This window comes from Cnephaeus nilssonii, assembly GCF_951640355.1.
Source record: "Cnephaeus nilssonii genome assembly, chromosome: 7".
NCBI lineage: Eukaryota > Metazoa > Chordata > Mammalia > Chiroptera > Vespertilionidae > Cnephaeus > Cnephaeus nilssonii.
In genome coordinates this window covers 43,376,278-43,402,979 of record NC_137078.1, presented here as the reverse complement: position 1 = coordinate 43,402,979, position 26,702 = coordinate 43,376,278, and the positions used below count along the sequence as shown (strand labels likewise).

The 26,702-nt window shown below is 41.6% G+C and overlaps 1 pseudogene across 1 annotated transcript; it reads left to right on the top strand.

Annotated features, from left to right (window-relative positions):
* Positions 1–12,941: 12,941 nt before the first annotated feature.
* Positions 12,942–18,150, top strand: LOC307102866 (nuclear prelamin A recognition factor-like; annotated as a pseudogene). Its single transcript has 3 exons — positions 12,942–14,211; positions 16,499–16,517; positions 18,064–18,150. The product of its transcript is annotated as a nuclear prelamin A recognition factor-like (transcript).
* Positions 18,151–26,702: the final 8,552 nt, after the last annotated feature.

The following is a 26,702-nucleotide window of genomic DNA, read 5'->3' as shown; positions in this document are numbered from 1 at the left end:
TATCAATAACATGCCTCTGAGTCCAAGGCCCAAAAGGTTGGACCGCTCTTTAGATAAGCCTACTCCAGGACTTCTATCTATCCTAAGCCTGTTAATGAGAGCTTCACCAGATGGAAAATAATTCCTCACTCAACAGCAAGTCTGAAATCAAAGAATTTTCAAAGTGATGGTAATGTTTTATCAAAGATTATATACATCCGTTTATGGTGGAAAGCTGGTTATTTTTTAGATCAATTGAATCTACGTGCATGCCTTGTTCTTGCTACTTACTGGATGGGAGACTTCAGGCAAGTTGTTTAACTACTCTGGAATATAGTAGTAGCAACTACTATTTAAGATCATTGTGAGGATCACATGTAACTACTTATGATGGTGCCTGGCATACAAAGGATGATTAATAAATGGTATCCATGTTCTTATTTGATCAATGTATGAAAGGTATTTAATGATTTGAGAGAGGAAAAGAAGGTCATAGTTACAGGCATACTTTAAAAAAACAACTTTCCAGTATCTACACTGAGTGGCCAGATTATTATGATCTCTGAATGCATAATAATCTGGCCACTTAGTATATATCCTATATAATAAAAGGCTAATATGCAAATTGTTCCCTCGACCAGGAGTTCGACCAGCAGGCAGGCTGGCCAACTGCCCATGTCCCCTCCCCCTTGCCAGGCTGGCCAGACCCCAGGGAGGGGACATGGGCAGTTGGCCGGCCTGCCTGCTGGTCGAACTCCTGGTCGAGGGGACAATTTGCATATTAGCCTTTTATTATATAGGATATATACTAAGTGGCCAGATTATTATGCATTCAGAGATCATAATAATCTGGCCACTCAGTGTAGATACTGGAAAGTTGTTTTTTTAAAGTATGCCTGTAACTATGACCTTCTTTTCCTCTCTCAAATCATTAAATACCTTTCATACATTGATCAAATAAGAACATGGATACCATTTATTAATCATCCTTTATATATATATATATATATATATATATATATATATATATATATATACATACACACACACTGAGTGGCCAGATTGTTTTGCCTTCAGAGATCATAATAATCTGGCCACTCAGTGTATATATATATATATATATATAATCTAATAATAGACAAATATGCAAATTGACCGCACCTTTCGCTGCGCCCAAGCCACGCCCACCAACCAATCAGGACGAGTATGCAAATTATCAAAACAAAGATGGCGGCTAATTTGCATATCGCGACAGCGTAGAAAGAAGCCAAGAGCTGCAGAAGGGAGCAAAGCTGCAGAGAAGCAAGCAAGGGGGGCGGGAGGAGAAGGGAGGAGCGGAGGCGGGGCCGGGGGAGAAGGAAGTTGAGCAGGAGGGGCCGGGGGAGAAGGGGCAGGGCCAGGGGAGAAGGGAGGAGCGTAGGCAGGGCCAGGGGAGAAGGGAGGAGCGGAGGCGGGGCCGGGGGAGAAGGGAGGAGCGGAGGCGGGGCCGGGGGAGAAGGAAGTTGAGCAGGCGGGGCCGGGGGAGAAGGGGCGGGGCCAGGGGAGAAGGGAGGAGCAGAGGCGGGGCCAGGGGAGAAGGGAGGAGCGGAGGAAGGGCCGGGGGAGAAGGGAAGAGCGGAGGCGGGGCCGGGGGAGAAGGGAAGAGCGGAGGCGGGGCCGGGGGAGAAGGGAAAAACAGGCGGGCTGGCAGAGAAGGCGGGCCGGGGGAGAAGGGAGGAGCGGAGGCGGGGCCAGGGAAGAAGGAAGGAGAGCGGGCTGGCGGAGAAGTTAGAAAAGTAGGGGGGCTGGCGGAGATCGCGGGGCGGGGGACAAGGGAGGAGAGCAGGCAGGGTGGGGTAGAGTGCAGCAGGAAACCCTATTGCAGGATTTTTCCTGCAACGGGAACGCTAGTATATATATAAAAGCCTAAGTGACCATCCCGACCAAACCGATTACTGAACAGGCTGCATGGGGTGACCAGGCTGGCAGGGGGGTCAGTGAGGGGCAACCAAATGACAGGCTGGCAGAGGCGGGGCAGTGAGGGGCAACCAGGCCGGTGAGGGGGGGGGGAATTAGGGGCAATCAGGCAGGCAGGCAGGTGAGCAGTTAGGAGCCAGTGGTCCCAGATTGGGAGAGGGATGTCTGACTGCCGGTTTAGGCCTGATCCCTGTGGGCCTAAACCGGCAGTCAGACATCCCCCGAGGGGTCCTGTATTGGAGAGGGTGCAGGCTGGGCTGAGGGGAACCTCCCTTCCCCCCCACCCCCACCCCCATGCATGTATTTCATGCACTGGGCCTCTAAAGCAAACATTAAAGATCAGAAGGGAAAATACCAATACAATAATAGTGGGAAACTTCAAAACCCCACTTTCAACAATGGATATTATCCACACAGAAAATACATGTTAGATAAGATGAGCCCAACAGATATTTACAGAACATTCCATCTAAAGCAGCAGAATACATTCTTCTTAAGCACACAAGGAACATCCTTTAAGATAGATCATAGGTTAGGCCACAAATAAGTCTTTATACATTTAAGAGGATTGTGATAATATTAAGCATCTTTCCTAACCACAATGGTATGAAACTAGAAATCAATTATAAAAACAAAACTAGAAAATACACAAATATGTCATTTAATTAAATAACATGTTCCTGAACAACCAATGGGTCAAAGAAGAATATTAGAATACAATTTTTTTTAATCTTGAGAAAAATAAAAATGAAAACACAACACACCAAAATGTGTGGGGTGCAGCAAAAGCAGTTCAAAGAGAACTTTATAGCAATGAATGTCTACATTAAGAAAAAAATATCCAAAAAAAAACAACACATAACTTTACATCTAAGGAAACTAGAAAAAGTACAAACTAAGATTCAAGTCAGTAGAAGAAAGGCTATAACAAAGATAAAAGCAGAAATAAATGAATAGATACTAAAAGGGCAATAGAAAATTTTGATAAACTAAAAGCTGTTTTTTTAAATATAAAAAATAGACAAATATTTACCTAGACTTACCAAGAAAAGAAAAAAAGAGGACACAAATATAGTAAGAAACGAAAGAAGAGACATTACAACTGTTATCACAGAAATACAAAGGATTTTAAAAGACTAATGTAAACAATTATAAGCCAACAAATTACACAGCCTAAAAAAAAATGGATACATTCCTACAAACATACAACCTATTGAGACTGAATCATGAAGAAAGACAAAATCTGAACAGACGAATTATGAATCAGTAGTCAAAAGTATATCAAAAAGAAATGTCTAGGAACAGATGCTTACCAAACACATACAAATCCTTCTCAAACGCTTCTAAAAATTTGAAGAGGAGAGAATTCTGCAAAACTCATAAGACAAGCATTATCCTGATAACAGAGTCAGATAAAAACACAAGAAAAGAACCCGGTAAGACAATAACCCTGATAAAAATAAAGGCAAATAATCTCAGCAAAATATTAGCAGCACATTTAAAGGATAATACCCATGTTTATTGCAGCATTCATCACAATAGCCAAGATATGAAAACAATCTAAGGATCTGTAAATGGATGAATGAATAAAAAACATGACCCATATACACGCAATGAAATATTATTCAGCCATTAGAAAGAAGAATATTCTGCCATTTGCAACAATATAAATGAAATTTGAAGGTGTCATGCTATGTGAAATAAGTCAAACAGAGAAAGAGAAATACTGTATGACATTGCTTATATGGAAACTAAAAAATTAAAGCTCATAAAAACAGAGACTAGAATAGTTGTTTTCAGGGACAGGACAGGGGAAGTTGGGGAAGGGAGATGTTGGGTTGGTCAAAGAGAATAAATTTCCATTTATAAGATGAATAAGTTCTGAGGAGCTAATGTACAGCATACTGCATTATATATTTGAAAGTTGCTGAGAGAGTGGATCTTAAATGTTCTCATTACAGAAAAGAAATGGTAGTTATATGGCGTGAAGATTTTTTTAAAAATTCAGGAAGAAGTAACCCAGTTCCTCACAAAATCATAGGCTTGGGCAACCCAGATCAGAGAAGCAAAATTAGGGCCAGAATGCCCATGGTCAAGAAAATGCTTTATGCAAGGGGCTAGGAGATTGAAAGTGAACTTTGGAACACTCACTCACCAGAGAATCCAAGGAAGTTGAAGGAAAAATATATGAGTTGTTGTGGTTTTTTCATTTGGAAATAAATTTCATGTATTTTTACCACTCATGGGGCTAGCATAGTGTGAACTGTAGAAGTTACTTATGCTTAATAATATTTGATTTGAGAAAATGCCCTCAGTTTGAGACTGCACTTAGGCAAGTGTCAGAAAGAAGGGTAGACAGTGAAAATAAGTTCTAGTAAATCATATGATTCTAGTTTATGGGATAAAAGACAAAATAAAATTCACACACCATTTAAAACCTAACTTAAATGAAACAAAATTGCTCACATGACCTTCAATATTTCTTTTTAATGGATCTTTCCTGTGCATTTGAGTACCATAACACCTCCCCAACCCTAAATAATACTTTCTTAAAAATCTAAAACATTCGATCCTACTCACTCATTCACAATTATTACATACTAGAGGCCTGGTGCATGAAATTCATGTATGGGGGGGGGGTCCCTCAGTCCGGCCTGCACCCTCTCCAATCCAGGACCCCTCGAGGGATGTCAGACTGCTGGTTTAGGCTCACAGGGATTGGGCCTAAACCAGCAGTTGGACATCCCTCTCGCAATCTGGGACCGCTGGCTCCTAACTGCTCACCTGATAGCACTTAACCACCTCTGCCTGCTGGCCTAGTCACCCCTAATGACCTCTGCCTCGGCCTCCGCCACCGTGGCTTTGTCCGGAAGGACATCCGGATGGATGTCTGGAAGATGTACAGTCTAATTAGCCTATTACCCTTTTATTAGTATAGATTATACAACATAAGCTTTAAGGTAGGATTGCATTAGTAGAAATGAAGAGACATTTCATTAAAAAATGTATATTGGTTTGATATGATTCAAATCCACTTGTTTATGATAAAAATCAAGTCTTTAAGAATAAGATTGCTTGCCTAAACTGGTTTGGCTCAGTGGATAGAGCGTCGGCCTGCGGACTGAAAGGTCCCAGGTTCGATTCCGGTCAAAGGCATGTACCTTGGTTGCGGGCATATTCCCAGTGGGGGGTGTGCAGGAGGCAGCTGATAGATGTTTCTCTCTCATCGATGTTTCTAGCTCTCTATCCCTCTCTCTTCCTCTCTGTAAAAAGTCAATAAAATATATTAAAAAAAAAAAAAAAGAAAGAACAAGATTGCTTGCCCTCGCTGGTCTGGCTCAGTGGCTAGAGCTTCGGCCTTAGGACTGAAGGATCCCAGGTTCAATTCTGGTCAAGGGCGCATGCCTGTGTTGCAGGCTCAATCCCCAGTAGGGCGCATGCAGGAGGCAGCTGATCAATGATTCTCTCTCATCATTGATGTTTCTATCTCTCTCCCTCATTCTTCCTCTCTGAAATCAATAAAAATCTATTTTTAAAAAATTAAAAGAAAAAGATTGCTTTGCTATCAAAGCCAAGTAAGGTGTGTCATTCATTGTCCCTGATGAAATCTGAGCAGCTCAGTTGCTAAGCGGCTTCCCTGGGTTCTTATCAAATAAAATACGTGGAGAAGCAACTATGCCCACCATGCATTTAGGCTATAAAGACCAAAAGTTGGGAAGGACAGAGTGCTTCTGAGGTAGGAGACAGTGAGGGTCAGCGGCTGGGAGGCAGGGAAGACGCGGGATTTCCCAGTGCCTGGAAGCACCAGAGGATCTGGGATATGCAAATCTGCTAGGGGCGGGGTCAGGCCCTGCACTCCTAGAGGTCAGGTTCTGGAGGGAGGGCAGGGGTGTGGTTGCCGGGGATCCCCTTCCTTGAGGCTCCCCTTGACCCCCTAACCTGTCCATTTGGATGAAAGGGGTGGGAAGCAGTACGCAATGCCTGGGTGGGATGCCCCTCAGTCCCGGATCCCTCCCGGGGCAGTGGAGGGGTGTTTGTATTGATTTATTTGATTCTTCTTATATGTTGAAGGGGGTGGCAGGGCAGTCATCTGCCAGACATAGTTTCCTTCTGCTTGCTCGCCCAAGCTGCCCTGCGTGATGCCTTTTCCCTTCCTTCTCCGCTGCCCTGAGCTAACACGCATGAGATCCCTAGAGACAAAACTGGGGTCCCATTGTATTGTATGGACATTGTGCTCCACAGGAACCTGCCTGATCCAGGGAGGGTTGGGGTCATTCACTGCAGAAAAGGCTCGATTTAAAGGAAGCCCACGCTTAGATAGATGCCAGCTGAGCCCTTTGCGGAGGGTTTATCATCCCTCTGGCTGTTTCCTTGGAAACCACAAACTCAAGATAGCAGTGGAATGCTGTGTCCCCTTATCTGAAACCCTGATTCTCTAGGCCAGTGACTTAGATGCCCAGGCAAGTGTGTGATGTCCCTTTCTTACTGATATGATGGAACACAGCCTCGTTTTAAGTAGGCTAGGATTTGGGCTTCTACCCCGGGCTGGCATAGGGGGCGAGGACGCAGTCTACTGATTGGTTGTTATGTGATGGTGTCCTGACCAATATGCATATTACCCTTTTATTATATAGGATTGTTCTGAACTAGCCCTTTGGTTGTCTATGATGGATCCTTTGAGAAAATGAGTTAATTAATAAAAATAAGGAAATGAATATTTGGAAAATGAAATGTAGCAGAAAGTATATCACTCTACTCACAGGATTCAGGATGTTTTTTTTAAATCACATTAATTAAACACTATTTGTTGTTTCCTGGTTTGTAATACACAAAAATGAGAAAATAAGACCATGATAAATACCAACACTCGAAAATATTCTAAATGGAGCAGAGATAACTATTTTCACTATTATTGTATGTGTGTGTGTGTGGGGGGGGTTATTTTGGGAGTACATAGATAAAAAGAAAAGAGACTCCACATTTATTTTCTTTCCAATTTATACTAATTTAAGCAGTTTTATTTTAATAGTATAATGCCCATATAAATTTTTCTGATGCTAAATTAAGAAGTACTTTTAGCATTTTGTAACATTTTTATGTTAATAACTTGTTGAAGGATGCTTCATCATGTAAATTTACATATACCAGTAAAAAGATGGTTTTCTTCTTTGAACTAAGTAAAATATAACTTCAGAAATTCCATCTTTTCTATTTTGCCCTTTTTTGAGATTTCAAGTTTTCTTCCTCCTTTTTCAGTATTTTTAACAATTCTTACATAAAAATAAAATGCCAAAGAAATATCTGTCCATCTATTGTGATTAATATCAATTAAGATAAAAAAAAGTACTAAAAGGTCTTTGAATTTTGAAACAACAGTTGGATTTTGTAATTAATTTATAAAATTAGTACATTTCTATTAATGATGTGGTTAATACTTTTCAAAACTTACTACATTCAAGGGACTAAGTTATACTGATATGTAAAAGCAAATATTTTCTTTTAGTCCAAAGATTAAGAGGAGATTTAGTAATGTCATAATAAGTGAAACAATATAAATATTTTAACAAATAAATTTATTACTTTTTTAAAGAATAATTTTTTATTTATTTAAATAAACTTTGACACTATAGTGCAGTGGTGAGCAGAGTGGGTTTCGGGACCAGGTTCACTGGGTCATTAATTCCTATAGTATCTTTCTTGGTGACTTTGTATAAGTTAATGTATGTTAACTAGAGGCCCGATGCACGAAATTCATAAAAGGGGTGGCTTCTTCCGGAAGGATATCCAGTCTAATTAGCATATTACACTTTCATTATTATAGATACCTCAGTTAACTCATTTTAAAAATTGTAATAATCATGTCATTGTATCAACATCATTGGATTATTTTGAAGATTGAATGGAAAACACTTCCCACATGAGTTACTTAATACGTACAAGCTATTATTGTTTATCTATAAGATTATTTAATACTTTACAAAAGCTAATAAAGAATTCTTTGGGATATTGCTATATTGAAATTCCTGTTTGTGTAGAAAAATCTACATAATTTCTGGGGATAAGTACTTCAAGAATTTTAGGGAAAGAGATTCTAAAACATCTGTTTTTCTTCAGTGGTAAACCCTGATTTCACTTTCTGAATAAGGAAACTTCTACCCTAGTAGTACCTTGTTTGGCAAAGATGGAAACAACTTGATAAAGATCTTTTATCAGCTAACTCTGCAAACACTAGTGTTTGACCCTGGGAAATTTGTGAGATTTTGTTTTGTGAAATCTCAGACTTTACTCTTTTAAGTATCAGTTCTTACAATTTTCAAGGGTATTATAATCTGTAAAAATGCCAATTAATGTTAAGTAACTAGTGGGGAGGAGAGAGAGAGAGAGAGAGAGAGAGAGAGAGAGAGAGAGAGAGAGAGGATAAAAATGTATTTTTATTCTCTGAAAATTTTTATTCTAAAAGATCTATTTGAATCCTATCTCTGACACTAAATAAGTCTTAGCCAAGTTACTTCACCTGTTGGTTTCATTTTTTTCCATAGGAAAAATGGGGACAATAATTAAATTGTGAGGAGTTTTAAGGATCAAATGACTATTATATGTAGGGTTTAGGGAGGAAATTAAATGAAAGGAAGGAAGAAGAGAGGGAGGGAGAGAAAGAAGGAAGAAATGGAAGGAAGGAAGGAAGGGAGGGAGGAAGGAAGGAAGGAAGGAAGGAAGGAAGGAAGGAAGGAAGGAAGGAAGGAAGGAAGGAGGAAGGAAAGGGGGCTGGGAGGAAGGGTGGGGGAGAGAGAGGGAAAGAAAACAGGAAGAATAAGAATAGACTAGTTGAAGAAGGCAATTCTTAACAAAAAAGATTGGACACTTTTAGAGAGTTTGAACAAGAGGCTGTGAGTGCAGAGCACCTTGTGTCATATTCTAGTTAGACCTAAGAGAAGCTCTGTTCCCCCTCTTTCTCTGCCTACCACTTAGTTAAGATGACTTTAATTGATTTCTACAACAATGAGAGATAAAGGGTAGAAAATAAAGTTCACACTATTCAGTGAACCAGCTTTTAAAGCTTATAATTTCAAGTGGAATGGGGTGAGTGATATTTTGGGGACACCATTCTCAGCAGGCTGAGTCTACATGTATAAATATCTTAAAGTTACTTCACTCTGGGACATTGTTTATTCCCTTTTATCTCATACACTTTTACAGTCTTCTTTAAAGATTAGGGTATAATTTTGTTGGAATATTTATTTTTCTTCATTTTTTCAGTTAAGATATAATCTTAGTGTTCAAAGAAATGATACTAAGTACTGGAAAGCACACGTTTTCTGAACAGTATCACTTGGGACACATACAAGATTTACCCTTACCTCATGGACTCTCAAATTAATGTTGAAGCAACTAGTGATCTTTGAGAGCTATGAGACATCCATGAAGAAAATGTTCTCTGGATGGTGATAGAAGGTGGCTGCACAGAACTGATTGCAAATGATGTTTGCAACATGAAATAGTTTTTGAATTGTTTAGCATTTGCAAAAACTAGCTCAATTTTCAAAGTATTTCTCAATAAACATGGCAAAGGCACTGACCAATCACTACATATACCTGAATCATTAGTTTGGACACAAAACTTATCAGAACAAATTCTGTCCATACCACAGCATATTGGACAGGAGCCAACCCTACAGCTCATAAGGGAGTTTCCAGACTCATTTCATCTATCCCATGATGCCAGGAGCATCCTGAGGCCAATGGGATTCAGTGAGCCTGACTCATAACCTGCACTACATTTACCCTGTAACCCCAGGGAAAACCAGGGCTACTGTACCTTTCACATGACTCATGCCATTCAGAATCTGTTAAACTATTAACCTGCTCTTCAGAAAAGTGCACACTGGACAATGTTACCTACACTATTAGGGAGTTCAAAATGCTAGAATCAGACAGCCTTAGGATCATATCTTAATGTTGCTTCTAAATTAGCTTTGTAACCTCAAGTAAGTCACTAAGCTCTCCCAATTACTTTTTCTTTCTTATCTCTAAAAGAAGATACTATGACCTAACCTTGAAAACTGTCTAGAGGATAACATATGATAGTTCCTAACTTTACTATAGCCAAACTTTCACAAATAACTGATAAAATGTCTATTTTTTAAGAAATCATTTATTTACATTTGACTAAGCAAATCAGGTACTGCTTTTCTTCAATGTAATGTTCTTTACATAAAATTCCTTTGGAATATCATTTCCTTTTATATTATTTATTTTATTCTAGTATTCATATCTCTAAATAAGAAATAATCTAATTGGATTATTATGTTGGTAGGAGAGGAAGAAAATGGTGTGAATCATATGTATTGCAGCTTTTGGTGGCTAAACGTATGAGAAAAAATTAGTTATGCAAGTATTAATGGAGCTCCTCATGCACACAGCTCCCATTTACCTTCCTCTCTAGAATCTAAGATATGTACCTTTCTGACTGAATATCAAGCAAATGAGTAAACAATTCACCAGATGAGATCATATGCTCATTCAGTATTGACCCTGAAAATCATGAACCAAATAGCTGAGAAAATTTACCAACATGCCTTAGAAGTACTCCTTGAATTTTAGTATCTTCTGAAACCAACGTACCACTTTTATGTTTCTTGTAACCCATAGCTCTGAGCTCATACAGGGGACAGATGTCTTAACTCTTCCTAGAATCTTTCCTTTGCCTGCTGGGTCACAACTGCTATTTATTCACAATCTCCCTGGCATGTTCTTTTATTGCCATAAGAAACCCACACGTGGCCCCCTTTTGCAGTTACTTTTACATATGTAACATGCACAATGAAGTCAGCATTGAAACTAAAACTATGTGATCGTCGTCGTTTATTTGAAAATCTCTGTGTTGACATCAGAAGTTTACTGTACAGCCTGGTGTGTTAACCTTGTAATATGTAAATTCCTTTTTCATCTTGTTTAACACTGACCTAAACAGGATTACTTCATTTTAGGATTACGTTAACTTATGTCTCTTTTAATTTCTTGTTCTTGATTCATATAGGTAAATGGCAATGATTCCAATTTCATATGCTTCAGTGGTTTCTCAGTAGCCAGGAAAATGCGCTGATAGGATTAATCAGGCTATGTTGGATATTATTATAGACTATTAAAATCTTCATAACCCTAGTTAGTTGTAGCAGAGATTTCTCTTCAGGGCTTGCATCTTTGAAATAATATTGGAGTGCAGCTTCACCTAAAAAGAAAGGTGGTTGACCCTGAGGGCACATAAAATCCACAGATTTCACTCATGCTTCCAAAGGATGCCAAGTCATTCAATAGTTTCTCTTGGCCCAACAGATAAGATACATTCTCCCTAGCACATAATACTTGATTCTTCATATAATGATACCAATTGCACATTGAAAGGAAAATAATTAGAAGAAATATTTTAATATTGTTATTTGCCCTTTCTCTGTAATGGAAGTGTCAGTACCGCCCCCTCCCCTCCATAATCCTGCCTACAGGGTGAAAGATTGGGGTCTCACCCCACCCCCCAGCCTGGCTCCTTCAGCACCTGGGAGTTGGGCAGCAGCCCGATCCCCCGCTACTACTGCTGGTCGCAGTCTGTGGGGCGATCAGGGCCCTGCTCGCACCCACCTTGGCCTGGTGCCACCTGCTCACCTGCTCCACCATCCCGCTGCGGTCCTGCTCTCATCAGAGCCCATTGGGGCTGACAGGCCTCCACTGCCTTCTGCTACCAGCGCTGCAACACTGACACCCGCCATGTTCCGCACTACCCCCTGGTGGTCAGCACACATCATAGCGAGGAGTCAAACTCCCGGTCAAACTCCTGGTTGAGACAATTTGCATATTAGGCTTTTATTATATAGGCTACTGATTCTGCATTTGACATTTTAGTCCTGTGAAAATACTTGGGAATGGAGGCTAGAACAAAACAGAGAAAAATCCATGCCCCCATGGAGCTTACATCCTAGTGGGTGGAAGTGGATAATGCCCAAGTAAGTAAAAGGATAGAATGACCCATGGTGATAAGTTCTGTGAAGAAAATGTTAGCAGGTTGAAAGAGATGGAGAATGTCAATGTGAGTGGTGGGATATTACATGATGTGGTCAGAGATGGTCTTTGGATTAAACAGCAACTGACCAGAGAACTGGCATAAAGGAAGAAATGGGACATATGGCTATCTGTAGGGAGGGAGTTCTAGACCAAGGAAGCTGTAAATGCATAGGCCATGAGGTGGAAGGCTTCTTGGAGTGTTTGAAAAACATCAAGGCACCCACCAACTCCATAGAAGAGTGATCAGAATGTCAACAAAGTGAAGGACTGGCGATTTAGTAGGGCCTGAGAGGCCATTTCAGGTCCTTTATTTTATTCTTGGATTTTTAAATTTTTAATATTATTATTTGATTTTATTCTGGGATATTATCCTGACATATTTATTCTTTGATTTTATTATAGGAATCATTGGAAAAGTTTGGGCACTTCAGTGACATAATTGCATTTATCTATCTATCTATCTATCTATCTATCTATCTATCTATCTATATATATAAAGAGCCAGGGTCCGTAATGACTGAACAGACGACTGGTCCATGCCCTGACCCTCAGGCTCCATTGATCAGGGAATGGCTAACAGGGAACCGGAGTGAGTGTCATGGCAGGGACTTGCAGCAGCTGGAAGGCAGGCCTCTTGGTCCCTCCTCCAGCCCTCAGACTCCAATCAATCGGTGGAGGCGGTGCGGAACTGGGGACTGGCTCCCTTAGTAGTCCTGCAGGTACAATCTCCAGAGGACAGGACAGGCACCAATGGACCAGTGCAACTGGCACGATCCCGACAGCGCTGCCGGCCTCCTGGAACTCGGCCTCGGGCACTGCGGCCGCTTCCCCTCCCTAGACACTCCACAAGGAAGAAAGGATACCGCCAGCAGTGCCAGGGGCAACCAGCAGTGACTCCTCTCCCCGTGCTTCCTCCAGGTCACTTGAGCCGGCCCCCCACCACCCCGCTCCAGATGAAGTGTGAGCACTGCACACGGAAGGAATGCAGTAAAAAAAACAAAAAACAATGACCAAGAGAAGGCCACAGTCAACGTCCGGAGTCCGGCTCAGGAGAATGGAGAGAAGGGAGAACATAAGCTGGCTGATGCCAAGATATTTCTGAGTGACTGCCTGGCATGTGACAGTTGTGTGACCGCAGAGGAAGGAGTCCAAGTTTCTCAACAGAACACCAAGGACTTCTTCCATGTTCTGAACCTTAATAAGAAATGTGATAGGTCACAGCACAAGGCGCTGGCAGTGTCCACGTGTCCTCAGTCTCTGCCTTACTTTGCTGCTAAATTCAGCCTCAGTGTCACTGATGCATCCAGAAGGCTCTGCAACTTCCTAAAAAGCCTTGGGGTGCACTACCTTTGACATGAAGATAGCTGCGAACTTCAGCGTCCTGGAGAGTCGGAAGGAATTTGTGCGTCGGTACTGCCAGCACCGTGAGGAAGAGCCCCGGCTACCCATGCTGACCTCCGCCTGCCCCAGCTGGGACTGATATGCAGAGTGCGTGCTGGGTCACCCCATCACCCCTCACCTCTGCACGGCCAAGTTTCCCCAGAAGATCATGGGCTCTCTGGTGAAGGATTACCTCACCAGACGGCAGAACATATCCCCAGACAAGATTTTCCACGTCACTGTGGCCCTGGGTTATAACAAGAAACTGGAGGCCCTTTGAGAAGATGTTCCCACAGCTTTACATAGTTCCCAGGGTGCTGACTGCATGTTAACCTCAGGTGAAATTGTCCAGATAATGGAGCAAAGTGATCTTGCCTGGAATGACGCCGCCGTGGATACTGTTTGGAGACATGAAGGAGGAGGAGGTGAGGCTCCACGAGGGTGCCAGCTCCAATGGGTACCTGGCACACATCTTCAGGCACATGGCCAAGGAGCTGTTCAATGAGGACGTGGGAGTGCTCACCTACCGCACCCTGAGGAACAAAGACTTCCAGGAGGTCACCCTTGAAAGGGATGGAGAGTTTCCGCTATGCTTTGAGGCTGCTAAGAGCTTTTGGAACATCCAGAATTGGTCCTGAAGCTGTAGAGGGGCAAGTTCCCCTGCCACTTCACAGAGGACCTGGCCTGCGCTGGGGATGCCTAAGCGACAGGGGCCAGGCCCAGGTGAGGACGGGTGTGCAGACAGGGCACTGCTGCAGCAGACGGAAGGCATCTACGCTGCCATCCTGGTGTGGCCCTGCATACCAGCGCCCATGTGCAGGAGCTGTACCAGGAGTGGCTGGGGCATGGGGGGGGGGAGGGGAGACTCCCCCGGGCCTGGCCCTGCACACTGCCTAGCAGGGCCCAGGGCAGCCTGCCAGGACATCAAGTGGTAAAGGTGCAGCAGACGCCCGGCCTGCAGGCTGCCTAAAGAGGGATGTCAGACATGTGAAGAAAAGGCTTAGCATCTCTGTCATTGCCTTGGTTTTCAGAATTCCTTGCTCCCCATCTGTTGGCTCCCTCCCTCTGAGGGGCACTGTCGTCATCACATGGGTGCAACTGGAATAGTGTATCTCGAGAGGATTGTCCCAATGCATGTATCCTTTTATCTGACAATGAAAAAATCCCAAAGAACAAGAATGGAGACAGACTAATATTCTTTAGGCTTAAAAAAACCCCGGAAGTATCCTGTGAAGAGCTGAGACTTGGTTCTGTTCACGTGCCTCAGAGAGATTGGATGAGGAAATGGCCCAGCTTGGCCCTGACTTTACCCACTTATGTTACTCTTGAAGGTGTCTTTGCCACAATGTGAATAAACTGCCACCTTTTGGAATAGGGGCTCATATGAAAGTCTGCATTCCCAACTTTTCTTGAAACAGATCTATGTTCTGCAGCTGTGGCCACTGTCCTGAGATCAGGTCCTGTTGTTGGGAATTAGGGGGCATTGGAGTGGAGGCCTCCCTCCACCTCCCATGCCCTTTTACATTCAGGGATTGAGCTGAACTCACTTTGGGGGAGGTCTGGCAAGGGTGACAGGTGTCACAGATGGAAGGATGGAGAATAGAGAGGCAAACACCCTGCTGGGTCCCTCTTTGGATGAGATCAGGCAGATGAAGGCTAGCCAGCCCGCCCCACAATTGGGTGAGATAGTGTCCCCTGTGTCCACCTCTCACCCCATGGGCCCGGCCACTCCCCTCAGCTCCGGGCAGTTCCACGACAGTGCACTCTGCCCTCACATGCTGCTCGCCCGAAGTGAGAAGGAAGAGAGCAGTTGGCCCACAGACAACTACACAGAAAGATTGAGCTCACGGCTGGCAAGCGCAGTAGCGGTGGCGGGAGCCTCTCCTGCCTCCATGGCAGTGCTAAAGACAGTGAGCTGAGTGGTAAGGAGCAGTGAGCAGGAAGGCGGTAAGAAGCGAGGGGTCCCAGACTGCGAGAGGGATTTCCAACTGTCGGCTTATGCCCGTTCCCCATGGGGAACGGGCCTAAGCTGGCAGGCGTACATCCCCTGAGGGATCCTGGACTGTGAGAGGGTGCAGGCTGAGCTGAGGGACCCCCCCCCCCAGTGCATGAATTTTGTGCACTGGGCCTCTAGCATTTTATAAGGATCTCTTGTGTTCCATGTTTTGAATAGGCTTTAGGAGACATGGACAAAAGATGGGAGAATAATTATTCTATTACAAAGGTCTGGGGGAGAGTTGATAGTTGACCTAGGGTTGGTAGAAGACTAGACGTGTGCCTGTGTGTGTGTGTGTGTGTCTTTGGCCAGAAATGCTGTTTGTAAGCTGTAGTTATCTCTTTCTCCTAAACCTTGACACAGGTACATCATCTTTTGAGTGAGTGGTCTTCCCTAACATTCTTTCTACTTTGGTGCTATAAATCTTGCTATGCTTGGGTGCTCTATCACATAGTATTTGCCATATATATATATATTTGTTAACAAATGAGTGAATGGTTCCAAGTGTAAAATTAAAAATATATATATTTGAAGTGACTTTGTAAACCTTGAACAGAAAAACCACAGTTGCCTAGGGAAGGAATACCCAACCTCATTCTCAGAAATTGAGAACATACCAAGCTAGGGTGTGATAGTTATACTTGACCAGAACATAGAATATGTTCCAGTGTTCCTTCTCATAAATCACAATAAAAATAATATCTGAAGGTAAGGTGCTGTGTCATTTTGTGAAAATTCAGTGGGAGTTTCTACTTGAGTCCATGCATATTCCTACAGAAAGAATAAAGGGAATGTCTGTTATTTTTCTCTACTGAAGCCAAACATGGGGGATGAGTGAGATGATTAAGTGGAGACACTGAAGCATCTGGTAAGGCATTTCTCCATGTTTGTAAGTGGAGGCTTTATGGTATAGGTAGTGTTTTTGTCTTTTGTTTGCTTTAATAACCAGGTTACCATTTGTAACTTAGAGGAATGCATCCATAAGCATTTGACTAGTGTTTCCACAGCATCATTGAGTAAACTGAGCTGGGTGTTCAAATACTCAGAGAATTTATAATTAGTGAATGATAATACCCAAAAAGTACTGTTTAAATGATTGACATTAACCACTGACTGTCACCTTCAATACTCTAGGCTTTCAAGGACAACACAGGTAACTAACTTCTCACAATATGTAGATGATACAAAGCTGGGATAGTTACCTAATACGAATCTGTGGGGAAAAAGAAGTCAGGATGGAACTATGGGCTGAATTTAATTCTTCTAATTTTAAAGAAGTCAGGATGGAAATTACTAGGGATAAATATATAGCCCTATTTTTAGGTTCTAAAACCTAGATGTAACAGTGCAAGATGGGAAAAAATAAGAGCAATTTGTAAGAAAGATATTGAGGGGCATCTTGAGTATAAGCTTGTCAAGTAGTCAAGATTGTAATTCAACTGCCACGAATGCTAATTTGATTTTAGGCTACATAATGGAAATATAATGTCCAGTAGAGAAGTAATATTTTCTTTTTACCTTGTACTGAAAGGGATTACATATGGAGTATTATATTCCATTAGGCATTACATTTAAGGAGAAAAAATAGTCAAAGTGGAACACATTCAAAGGAGGGCAATTAGAATGAAGAAGAAACTCAAAATAACGGTGCCTGAGAATTAGTAAAATAAACTAGAATTTTTTAGCTGAGAGAAAAAAGAAAAAAGTGTAAAATAGAACATAGGACATGACATACAAGAGGAATTAGAGGATTTTGAAAGAATCATTAGGGCAGAAGGCGAGGCAGTAAGTTAAAAAATAGTAATTTCAGGTAAATAAAATGAATAACTTGCCAATATTTAAAATATTTATACATTATTAGACCACTTCACAGAGGAATGATTATATCTCCATGGGAAATGTTCAAGATAGTGTGTGTGTGTGTGTGTGTGTGTGTGTGTGTGTGTGTGTGTTTAGCTGAGAGAAGAAAAGTGAAAAGGATAAGCATTTCTTGGATTACAGGTTGGGATGGATTTCCTTTAGGGTTCTTTCTGACTCTAATGCTTTATGACTTTGTACTTGTGATTTTATTATAATTAAATCCATGTAATCCATTTTCACCAATAATTTGTTATAGGTAATGCAGACAATGTTAACAATAATAATTGCACTAGTGATACATGTATTTATCACTAGTAGATTCCAGACATTATACTTTATTGACATTGTTTAAGTCTCACAGCAGCCTTATGAAATAAACCGTAGGAGACACGCAGAAACATATTTCTTATCTTCAGGCCATGTAAGTTTATTTTTACTTTTAAGGGTTTGTAGAATCAAACAAACAAAATATGATCTTTAAGCAATAATAATAATAACTAATATGTACATAGTACTTACTATGTTATAGACACTAGATCAAATGCGTTATACCTTGTGCCACACAACAACTCCATTTTATAGATGAAGAAACTGAGGCATGAAGAGTAACATGATCATAATTAGAAAGTGGGAGATCTGAAATTCAACTTATGGCAGCCTGGCTCTACTGATCACAGGCTTATCTTCCACTCTAAACTGTTTCTATAACCAAGAGAAGACTTTTTACCTTGAATGAAAAAGATTACTACAGTTACAATATACAAAGCATCAAAAATGGGTCAAGGTGTCTAGAAACTTTCTCAATCTGTTAGTGATTCAGGTTATATCTCCCCTTCTAGGTACTGAGCATCCACAACAACAGTCTAGCATCTGTTTCCAGACTTGGTGCTGGACAGTCAACTCAGAAGATTGTGCTATTAGAGTGAGATAACTGTTTTGTAATCCCCGACCCTGGGGATCCCAACTGTCTCTGCACTTGCGTTAGTTTTATAGCATCTACAGAAATGTTAGGTGGCCACTCCAAATGGTACTTGGCCACCTATGCACAGGTCAGTTCATGCATGTGATCAATTGTAAGCAAGCAAAAAGAAAGCATTGCAGTCAGCAATTGGCAATGCTCAGACAACAGAGAAAGTCTGGGATTAACCATTTCCATTGCCACAGTTTTAAAATGTTGAGGTTAATTTGAGGATGATCATTATTCATGTAAACTTCTTCAGGGACTAACTACCTGGACTGACTCCAAGCATCATGCTAGCACTGTCCAGGCAGTTTTGGCAGTGAGTCACGAGGTTGACCTACAATCCTTCGCTGTTAGCAACTGTGGTCTTTCACAAGCAAATGTTGCCAAGCTAATTGCACCATGCCAAATGTAAGCATTAAAAAGAAATCCACCGGGCTCCACACTGAACATTCTTTATGGTTCAGTAAGTCAAGGGCCTTTGAAAACTTCTATTGGCGGATCAGCTTTCTCTCTGCCTTCCTCAAAATAACAAATCCAAAGAGGCTCTTTAAAATTGCAAGCCTAAGATATTTGAAAACGTTCTTCAGTATGCTCAGAAGCACCTGCTTCCACTAGCTGCTGAGTTCAGCCACACCCCGGGAGGATCCTAGGAAAGAGCTGCTTCTCTTGCCCATGAACTTGATTTGGAAATGATTAGCAGAGGGAGGCTGGAGACCACAGTGGCTCTTGTGCAGTTAAAGAGTTCAGTTCTTAGACTAAGGATTTCATTAATACCATAGAGTGTGGATATAGACCTGTCACTTTAAAATATGCTTCCTTGACTGCTTCCCCTCTGATGGGTCTTTGAAAGGCTTCTGTCTCAGAGAAGGAGAGAAGCAGAGCCCCCACAAGTATATTTTAAAGTGACAAGTCTGAATATTTAGTGTGAATGGAATCACTGTATCCTAAACCCCAAAGTAAACGTGGGAGCAGAGATGATGTGTTATGTCAGTCTAAGTTTTTAAATAAAATTGTCACAGGAAATTGCCCAGAATGCCAAACCTATTTGCTGAAAATGATGGTAGCAAGATCAAGGAAGTATACTAGTAAAGTAAGCCATTTTTATTCCATGAACCATTGGCCAGCAGAGTCTATGTATGAAACTTTCAAGGTGCACAGTTAAATTGACCGTGATGGGTTTAGTATGGAAATAGTGTCCTATTTGTTTTCATGCCTATATACAGTAGGCTTAGTTGTTTTATTAATTTTTTTATCTTTTATTGATTTCAGAGAGGAAGGGAGGGTTCTTAAGCTGGAATAACTTTCTTCTTCTTCAGGAGGTTGGCCTTGGACATGAATATGTATTCCTCAAAATCCCAGTATGATTAAGGTAAGCCACACTTTACATACAATGTCTAAAACTCTATCACAGTTTTTTTTACCACCATACTATAATTATATTATTATTAATTTTTTATCTATTTCCACAAATAGATTAACATTGTTTTTCATTTTAAAATACATATTTTCCAGTTGGTCAACTTATTTGAATAATTAATCAACTCAACCAAAAATAATAGTTATTCCCTATGTAATGTAAGTTATAAGTTATACTATTAGGAGTTGAAATAATTAAGTATTTTTATCCCTTCTCTTTTCTCCATATCTTCTTGAACTTGCAAAGAAATACCCAAGACTTACTCCTTGGACAACTTATCTTTTTGTCACACTATCTTATGTTTTAAGTGACCTTAGAGAGAAAGAAAGGGAGGGGGGGGAAAGAGGGGGAGAGAGGAGAAAGACATATCAATCAGTTACTTCCCATACATGCTAGGGGCTAAACATCGAACTTCAAAATTAGGTATGTGCTCTGATGAGGAATCAAACCCAAGACCTTCTGGTGCATGAGACAATGCTCTAACCAAAGGAGCCATACCATCCAGGGCCTGTCACATTATCTTATTTGGTGAGTTAATCAATTATCATGGATTTAAATATAATCTACACTAGAAGCCCAGTGCACGAATTCATGCACAGGTGGGGTCCTTAGGCCTGGCTGGCAATCAGGGCTGATGGGGGCCATCTCACCCAGTCCTGATCTGGGCCAGGCCAATCAGGGCCAAGACAATTGGGGCTGGGCCAATCGGGGCCTGCCAGCTGGGGGGAGAAATAGAGAGGAGGCAACACTGAAGGTTGACTGGCCGAGGGAGGTTTGCTGTGGGAGCGCCCTGACCTCCAGGGGGAAGCTCCTACATTGAGCGACTGCCCCCTGTTGGTCAGTGTGCGTCATAGAGACTGGTTGACCAGGCGTTCTGGTCATTCAGTCATAATGGTCACTTAGGTTTTTATATATATAGACTAGTAGCCCGGTGTATGAAATTTGTGCATGGAGGGGGTATCCCTCAGCCCGGCCTTCCCCCTCTGCAATGTGGGACCCCTTGGGGGATGTCCACCTGCCTGCCTACCTGATTGCCCCTAAACACCCTGCCTGCCAACCTGATCAACCCCAACTGCCCCCCCCTTTCCGGCCTGATCACCCCTAAGAGCCCGCCCCTGCCGGACTGATTGTCCCTAACTGCCCCCCACACCAGCCTGATTCGCCCCCAACTTCCCCCTAACCTGCTGAACTGCTCACCCCCAACAGCCGGCCTGCTCACCCCCACCTGACCCCTCACCAACCTGATCACTCCCACCTGCCCCTCCCCACCGGCTTGCTCACCCCCACCTGTCCCCCCCACTGTACTGCTCGCCCCCAACTGCCCCCCTTGCCAGCCTGCTCACCTCCAACTGCCCCCCCTGCTGGTCTGCTTGCCCCCAACTGCCCTCCTCTGCCGGCCTTATCACCCCTAACCGCCTCTGCCTTGGCCCCACCACCATGGCTTTGTCCAGAAGGACGTCCGGAAGGTCTCCCGGAAGGTCTCCCAGTCTAATTAGCATATTACCCTTTTATTAGTATAGATATTAATGATTCACCCAAATTCGCTTAGGCATATATATATACACACATACATATACTAGAGGCCCGGTGCATGAAATTCATGCACGGGGCGGGGGGGCAGTTTCTTCAGCCCAGCCTGCACCCCTTCCATCCGGCACCCCTCGAGGGATGTCCGACTGCCAGTTTAGGTCCGATCCTGGGGATCGGGCTTAAACTGGCAGTCGGACATCCCTCTCACAATCTGGGACCACTGGCTCCTAACTGCTCACCTGTCTGCCTTCCTGATCACCCCTAACTGCCCCCCTGCTGGCTTGGTCACCCCAAACTGCTCCCCTCCAGACTGGTTGCCCCTTACTGCCCCCCCCCTGCTGACCTGGTTGCCCCCAATTGCCCCTCTGCCAGCCTAGTCGCCTTTCATTGCCCCCCTCTGCTAGCCTATTGCCTCCAACTGACTCCCCTGTGGGCCTGCTTGCCTCATACAGCCTGCTGTTCAGTCATTTGGTCACCCCTCACTAAGCCCCCTGCTGGCCTTGTCGCTCCATGCAGCCTGCTCTATCATCCGTTCAGTTGCAATGGTCGCTTAGGCTTTTATTATTATAGATATACTAGAGGCCCAATGCACGAAGATTTGTGCAAGAATGGGCCTTCCTTCCCCTGGCTGCCAGCACCACTTTTGCTCCAGCCCGGAGCCACCTTTCCGTCTTCCCATGCTGCCCAGAGGCCCGGAGCAGCCAGGGGCAGTAAAGATTGCCTGCCCCTGGCTGCTCAGCATCTGCATATGCAAATTAACCCACCATATTTGTTGGGTTAATTTGCATACTCACTCCTAATTGGCTGGTGGGTGTCACGAAGGTATGGTCAATTTGCATCTTTCTCTTTTGTTAGTATAGATAGATAGATATTAATGATTCACCCAAATCACCAAAACCTCTCTTATAATCCAGATCCACATACTGTACTACCTAATTTACATTCTACTTGATGTGCTATAAGTATTTTAATTTTTTTCTTTCATTTTTAAATCCTCACCTGAGAATATGTTAAGAGAGGTAGAGAGAGATTGCCTCCCTTATGTGTTCTAGGTATGTGCCCAGATGAGAAATTGAAACCCCAACTTTTTCATGTAGGGGATAATGCTCTAACAGACTTAGCCACCCACCAAGGGCAATAGGCATTTTAAAGTTTACAAATAACAAATTCATCAAATGATATTTCCCCCAAACTGGTTCCTCCTGCACCTTTTCACATCTTAGTAAATGTTAACACCATTATTTAAGTTACCCAAATCCAAAACCTTATTTCTTTGTCTGTCTCACATACCACATCTGGATCATCAGGAAATCCTACTGGTCCCATCTTCAAAATATGTTTAAAAATTCAACTCCTTCACAATAATCCATTAATTTTATCCAGGTCAAATTTTTCTGTTGTTTCTCACTTAGATTAATTCACTTGCATCTTCAGTGACTTTTCTGCTTCAATACTTCATCACGTACAGTCTATTATCATCCTAGCAGCCCAAGTAATCCTCTAAAAATGTAGTTAGATTATCTCATTATTTAGCCAATAATCTTCAATAACTTTTTGTCTCAAAGTGAAATCACAAACCTTATAAAAGCCTATAAAGCATTATACAGCTGGCACACCTGACTTTGTCTCCGACATCTTTCTCTCTCACTCAACTTCGGCCACACTGGACTCGTTGCTCTTCCTCCAACAATAGAGCCAGGTCTCTGACTCAGAACCTGTGTATTTGCAGTTATCCACATGTTTGGCTCCCTACTTCTTTCAGATCTTTATACAAACATGACTTTCTCAGTGATGTCAGCCCTAGAGACCCAATTTAAAATTTCAGCCACCTCATTCTCAACATTTTCTATTCCCTTTTCCCCACTACCACAAGAGCTCCTTGAGGTGGGAACTTTAGTCTGCTTCATTTATTATGAACTTCCAAATGCCAAGAGAGTGCCTGGAACATAGCCTAAAAAAAATATGTGTAAAATGAAAGGAGATTTAGTAAGGAGAGGAAGTTTACTAACTAATCTACAAATCGAGCAATAAAGAATTCCCTCAAATAATAGCTAATAGTTGGCATATGTCCATTTGGTCAACTTTACCGGAATAATAAGTTAAAGAATGTATACTCTTTCTTTTTGTATAGACAGAGACTCCATGGTGAAACCATAAGATAAAGAGAGCTCTTTGATTCCCAAATAGATTTTATAAAGGTTAAGGAGAGATGGCCAACAATGGCTCTCTATTGAAACTATACAATGTGCATTACAGTGAATTTTCAGTCTTGGCAAGAAATGTTTGCTTTCTGTGTTCTAAAGAGATCATTTTTTCTCACTATTTTCAGATATTTTCAACAGAATTAATGGTTTTTAACTCTTTTAGTTCTAAACATTGCATCTGTTTAAATTTTTTTTCCTCTTTCTGGTTCTGGACAATATAAAATAATTTTGCTACCTTTTTTATCTCAGAAGTTTCTGTTTGTGTTTCAATCCATACTGAAATCAATATCCATGCTATTAGAATATTTAAATTTCTGAGCCTTCTACTAGAATACACATGTAAGTGATTCTGGATTGAGATATATAATTATGTTTTCTTTATAAAAAGATACTATTTTAAAATAGTAGACATTTTAAGATCACGGAACTTGAACATCTGTCCTCAGAAGGTAAAAACCATATTTCTACTCTAATGGATGCATGCATCTGCCTCAGGAAAACTTTGCAGTATCAAGATGATAAAAAATATTTGCAAATATTTTATTAACTAATATTTTAGAGTTCAGCTACAAGTTATGCTGACAATGATTTCCACTGAGGCAAAATAACATGCAGCCATCACATGTTATGGATAAAAATATAAGACTACTGTGTATTTTGAAACTTAGGGTAAAGCTCTCCACAGTTTCATCAATAATGTGCATTGATAGTGGTTTCATACTATTTAGTAAAATGGCTGATCTTTTCATGAAAAGTAGGGTAGAGAAACTGACATTTGAATAAAGTTTTACATTTTGAACAAGTAATATAATAAAATTAAAGGTTACATTTCTAAAGTCATGATTGATAACAATAGCTCAGTTTAACTGCATTTTATAGGTTAAGTAAGCAGTTTAAATTAAAAAGTGACCTACACAAATATGCAGTCTTGAAAAGAAATGAAAGTTAATAGCTTTTCTGTGCAACTCCAAGAAACCTGATGGGATTTTTAATTTCTTGAGATTTGAGAAATTAGAGGGATATATTTTGAAGTGCCTTTATATGAAACATGTTTGAGTATTCGTTTCTCTTGGAATAATGTTTCCATTATGACTACTAAAGCATTCCCTTGGATTTTGCAACATGTTTGAAATATAGTTTATTACAATCAATTATATTGTAAGACACTGTAGATGGTCTCTAAGGAAGAGTTTATAAAATACACCCTACAGTCTATAGATCCTCTACAATTAAGAATTTCTCCAGGGAATCACCTAGTTATCTCAATTAGGAGAGCTAGTGATGGTTCTGTAACTGAGATAACTATATGCTGTAGCATGCATTTTCAGTTGTCTGCTGTGGAGTTGTAGATAAAACAAAATGTAATGTATTATTTCTATTATGTTTGACTTAGACCAGTCTTAAACTAAACTTGTGTTCCTAATAAGATACCTATAGTTTTAATGGGAGGCAACCTGAAGTGAGTTAAATGATAGTGTATCTCTATAGCCATTCTTTTTAACATGTTTTAAAAGGTTCTTAAACTTGAGTGTACATGAGAAGTAAGAATGGCTCCACTATGTTAATTAAACAACTTGTAGAAGTCCCTAAGTAAGTACTTATATAGAATTATATTTATACATCCTCAAATTTGCAATTATATGATGATGCCAATTTTTATGAGTCCTCAGATAATGCTACATTTCATATATTGCAGAATATTCAGATATTAAACTGAAATGACTGTTAAAGAGCATAAGCAATATTTGTGATAAATAAATATTATTATGAAGTATAGTCTTGTGATAATCATTTTTAATGTTTAGAAAACAACCTTACAGAAATGAGTAAACTTTAACATTGTAAAATTTATATATGAAAAATAGACCAAGGGTATAATTCTTGCATAAACAATTCTCTTTAGTATATTTTATATACTTTTAATACTTTTTCATGCATTATTTTATATTGCAGATTATTTTATATCTACACATAATTCGTTCTTTATTTTTTATGGCTGCATAATACTTCATTGTATGCATTTTACTAACTTTCTACTGAGAAACATTTTAGGCTATTTATCTTTGCTAAAATGATGCAAAAATGATGCACTAAATATCCTTGTACATATGCATTTTGCATAAATACTTTACAAAATTATTTATTTAATCCTCTCAACAACTCAGCAAATAGCTACATGTTATCTTCCTCTATAGATAAGGAAATTGGGACTCAATCAAGTTAAATAATGTTTTCATATGTTCATCTTACCTAATAAAAGGGTAATATGCAAGCCACGCCCACCAGCCAAACCACGCCCATCAGCCAATCAGAGTGAGTATGCAAATTAACCCAACAAAGATGGCGGGTAATTTGCATACGCATGCGCTGATTGGCCTGGGTCCCGGAACATCTTCAGGACCCAGGCTGCTCCTAGCCTGTAGGCCAGTAGGCCCTGAGCGGCAGGGGTCCCAGAAAGCCCCCTGGCCACTCGGAGCCTATGAGTGCAGGGCCAAGTGGCTGGGGGCAGGGCGGGAACGTCCCCGCGTCACTATGGTGACACGGGGACATTCCCACCCCGCCTGCAGCCACTTGGGAATGCTAGCACCAAGCGGAGGTTTGGGTCCACGCCCCCAGCCTGGGGTTTCAGGCTGGCAGTGGCGCGCGCACCCACGCAGTGATTCCCTCCCAGCCCAGCCTGGATTCTCAGCCACTGAGTCACACCAGCCAGGTAGATGTGGAGGAATCTTAAATGTTTCTTTTTTTATAAATATTTTATTGATGTTTTACAGAGAGGAAGGGAAAGGGATAAAGAGCTAGAAACATCTATGAGAGAGAAATATCAATCAGCTGCCTTCTGCACAGTCCCCACTGGGTATGTGCCCCCAAGCAAGGTACATGGCCTTGACTGGAATTGAACCTGGGACTCTTGAGTCTGCAGGCTGTTGCTCCATCCACTGAGCCAAACCAGTTAGGGCTGTCCAATATGTTAAAGAAAAAACCCTAACTAATAAAGAGGGAATATGCAGGGGAGGGCATTTGGAGGTGACCAGGCTGTCAGGGGAGGGCAGTTGGAAATGATAAGGCCAGCAGGAGAGCAGTTAGGCATTGATCAGGCTGGCAGGGGAGTGGTTAGGGGGTGAACATGCTGGCAGGCAGAAGCGGTTAGGGGCAATCAGGCAGGCAGGCGAGCAGTTGGGAGCCAGCAGTCCAGAATTGTTAGAGGGATGTCCGACTGCCTGTTTAGGCCTGGCAGTCAAACATCCCTTGAGGGGTCCCAGATTGGAGAGCGTGCAGGTTGGGCTGAGGGACACACACACCCATGCACGAATTTCGTGTACTGGGCCTCTAGTATTTAATAAAAAGAAATATGGGCTCAAGGCT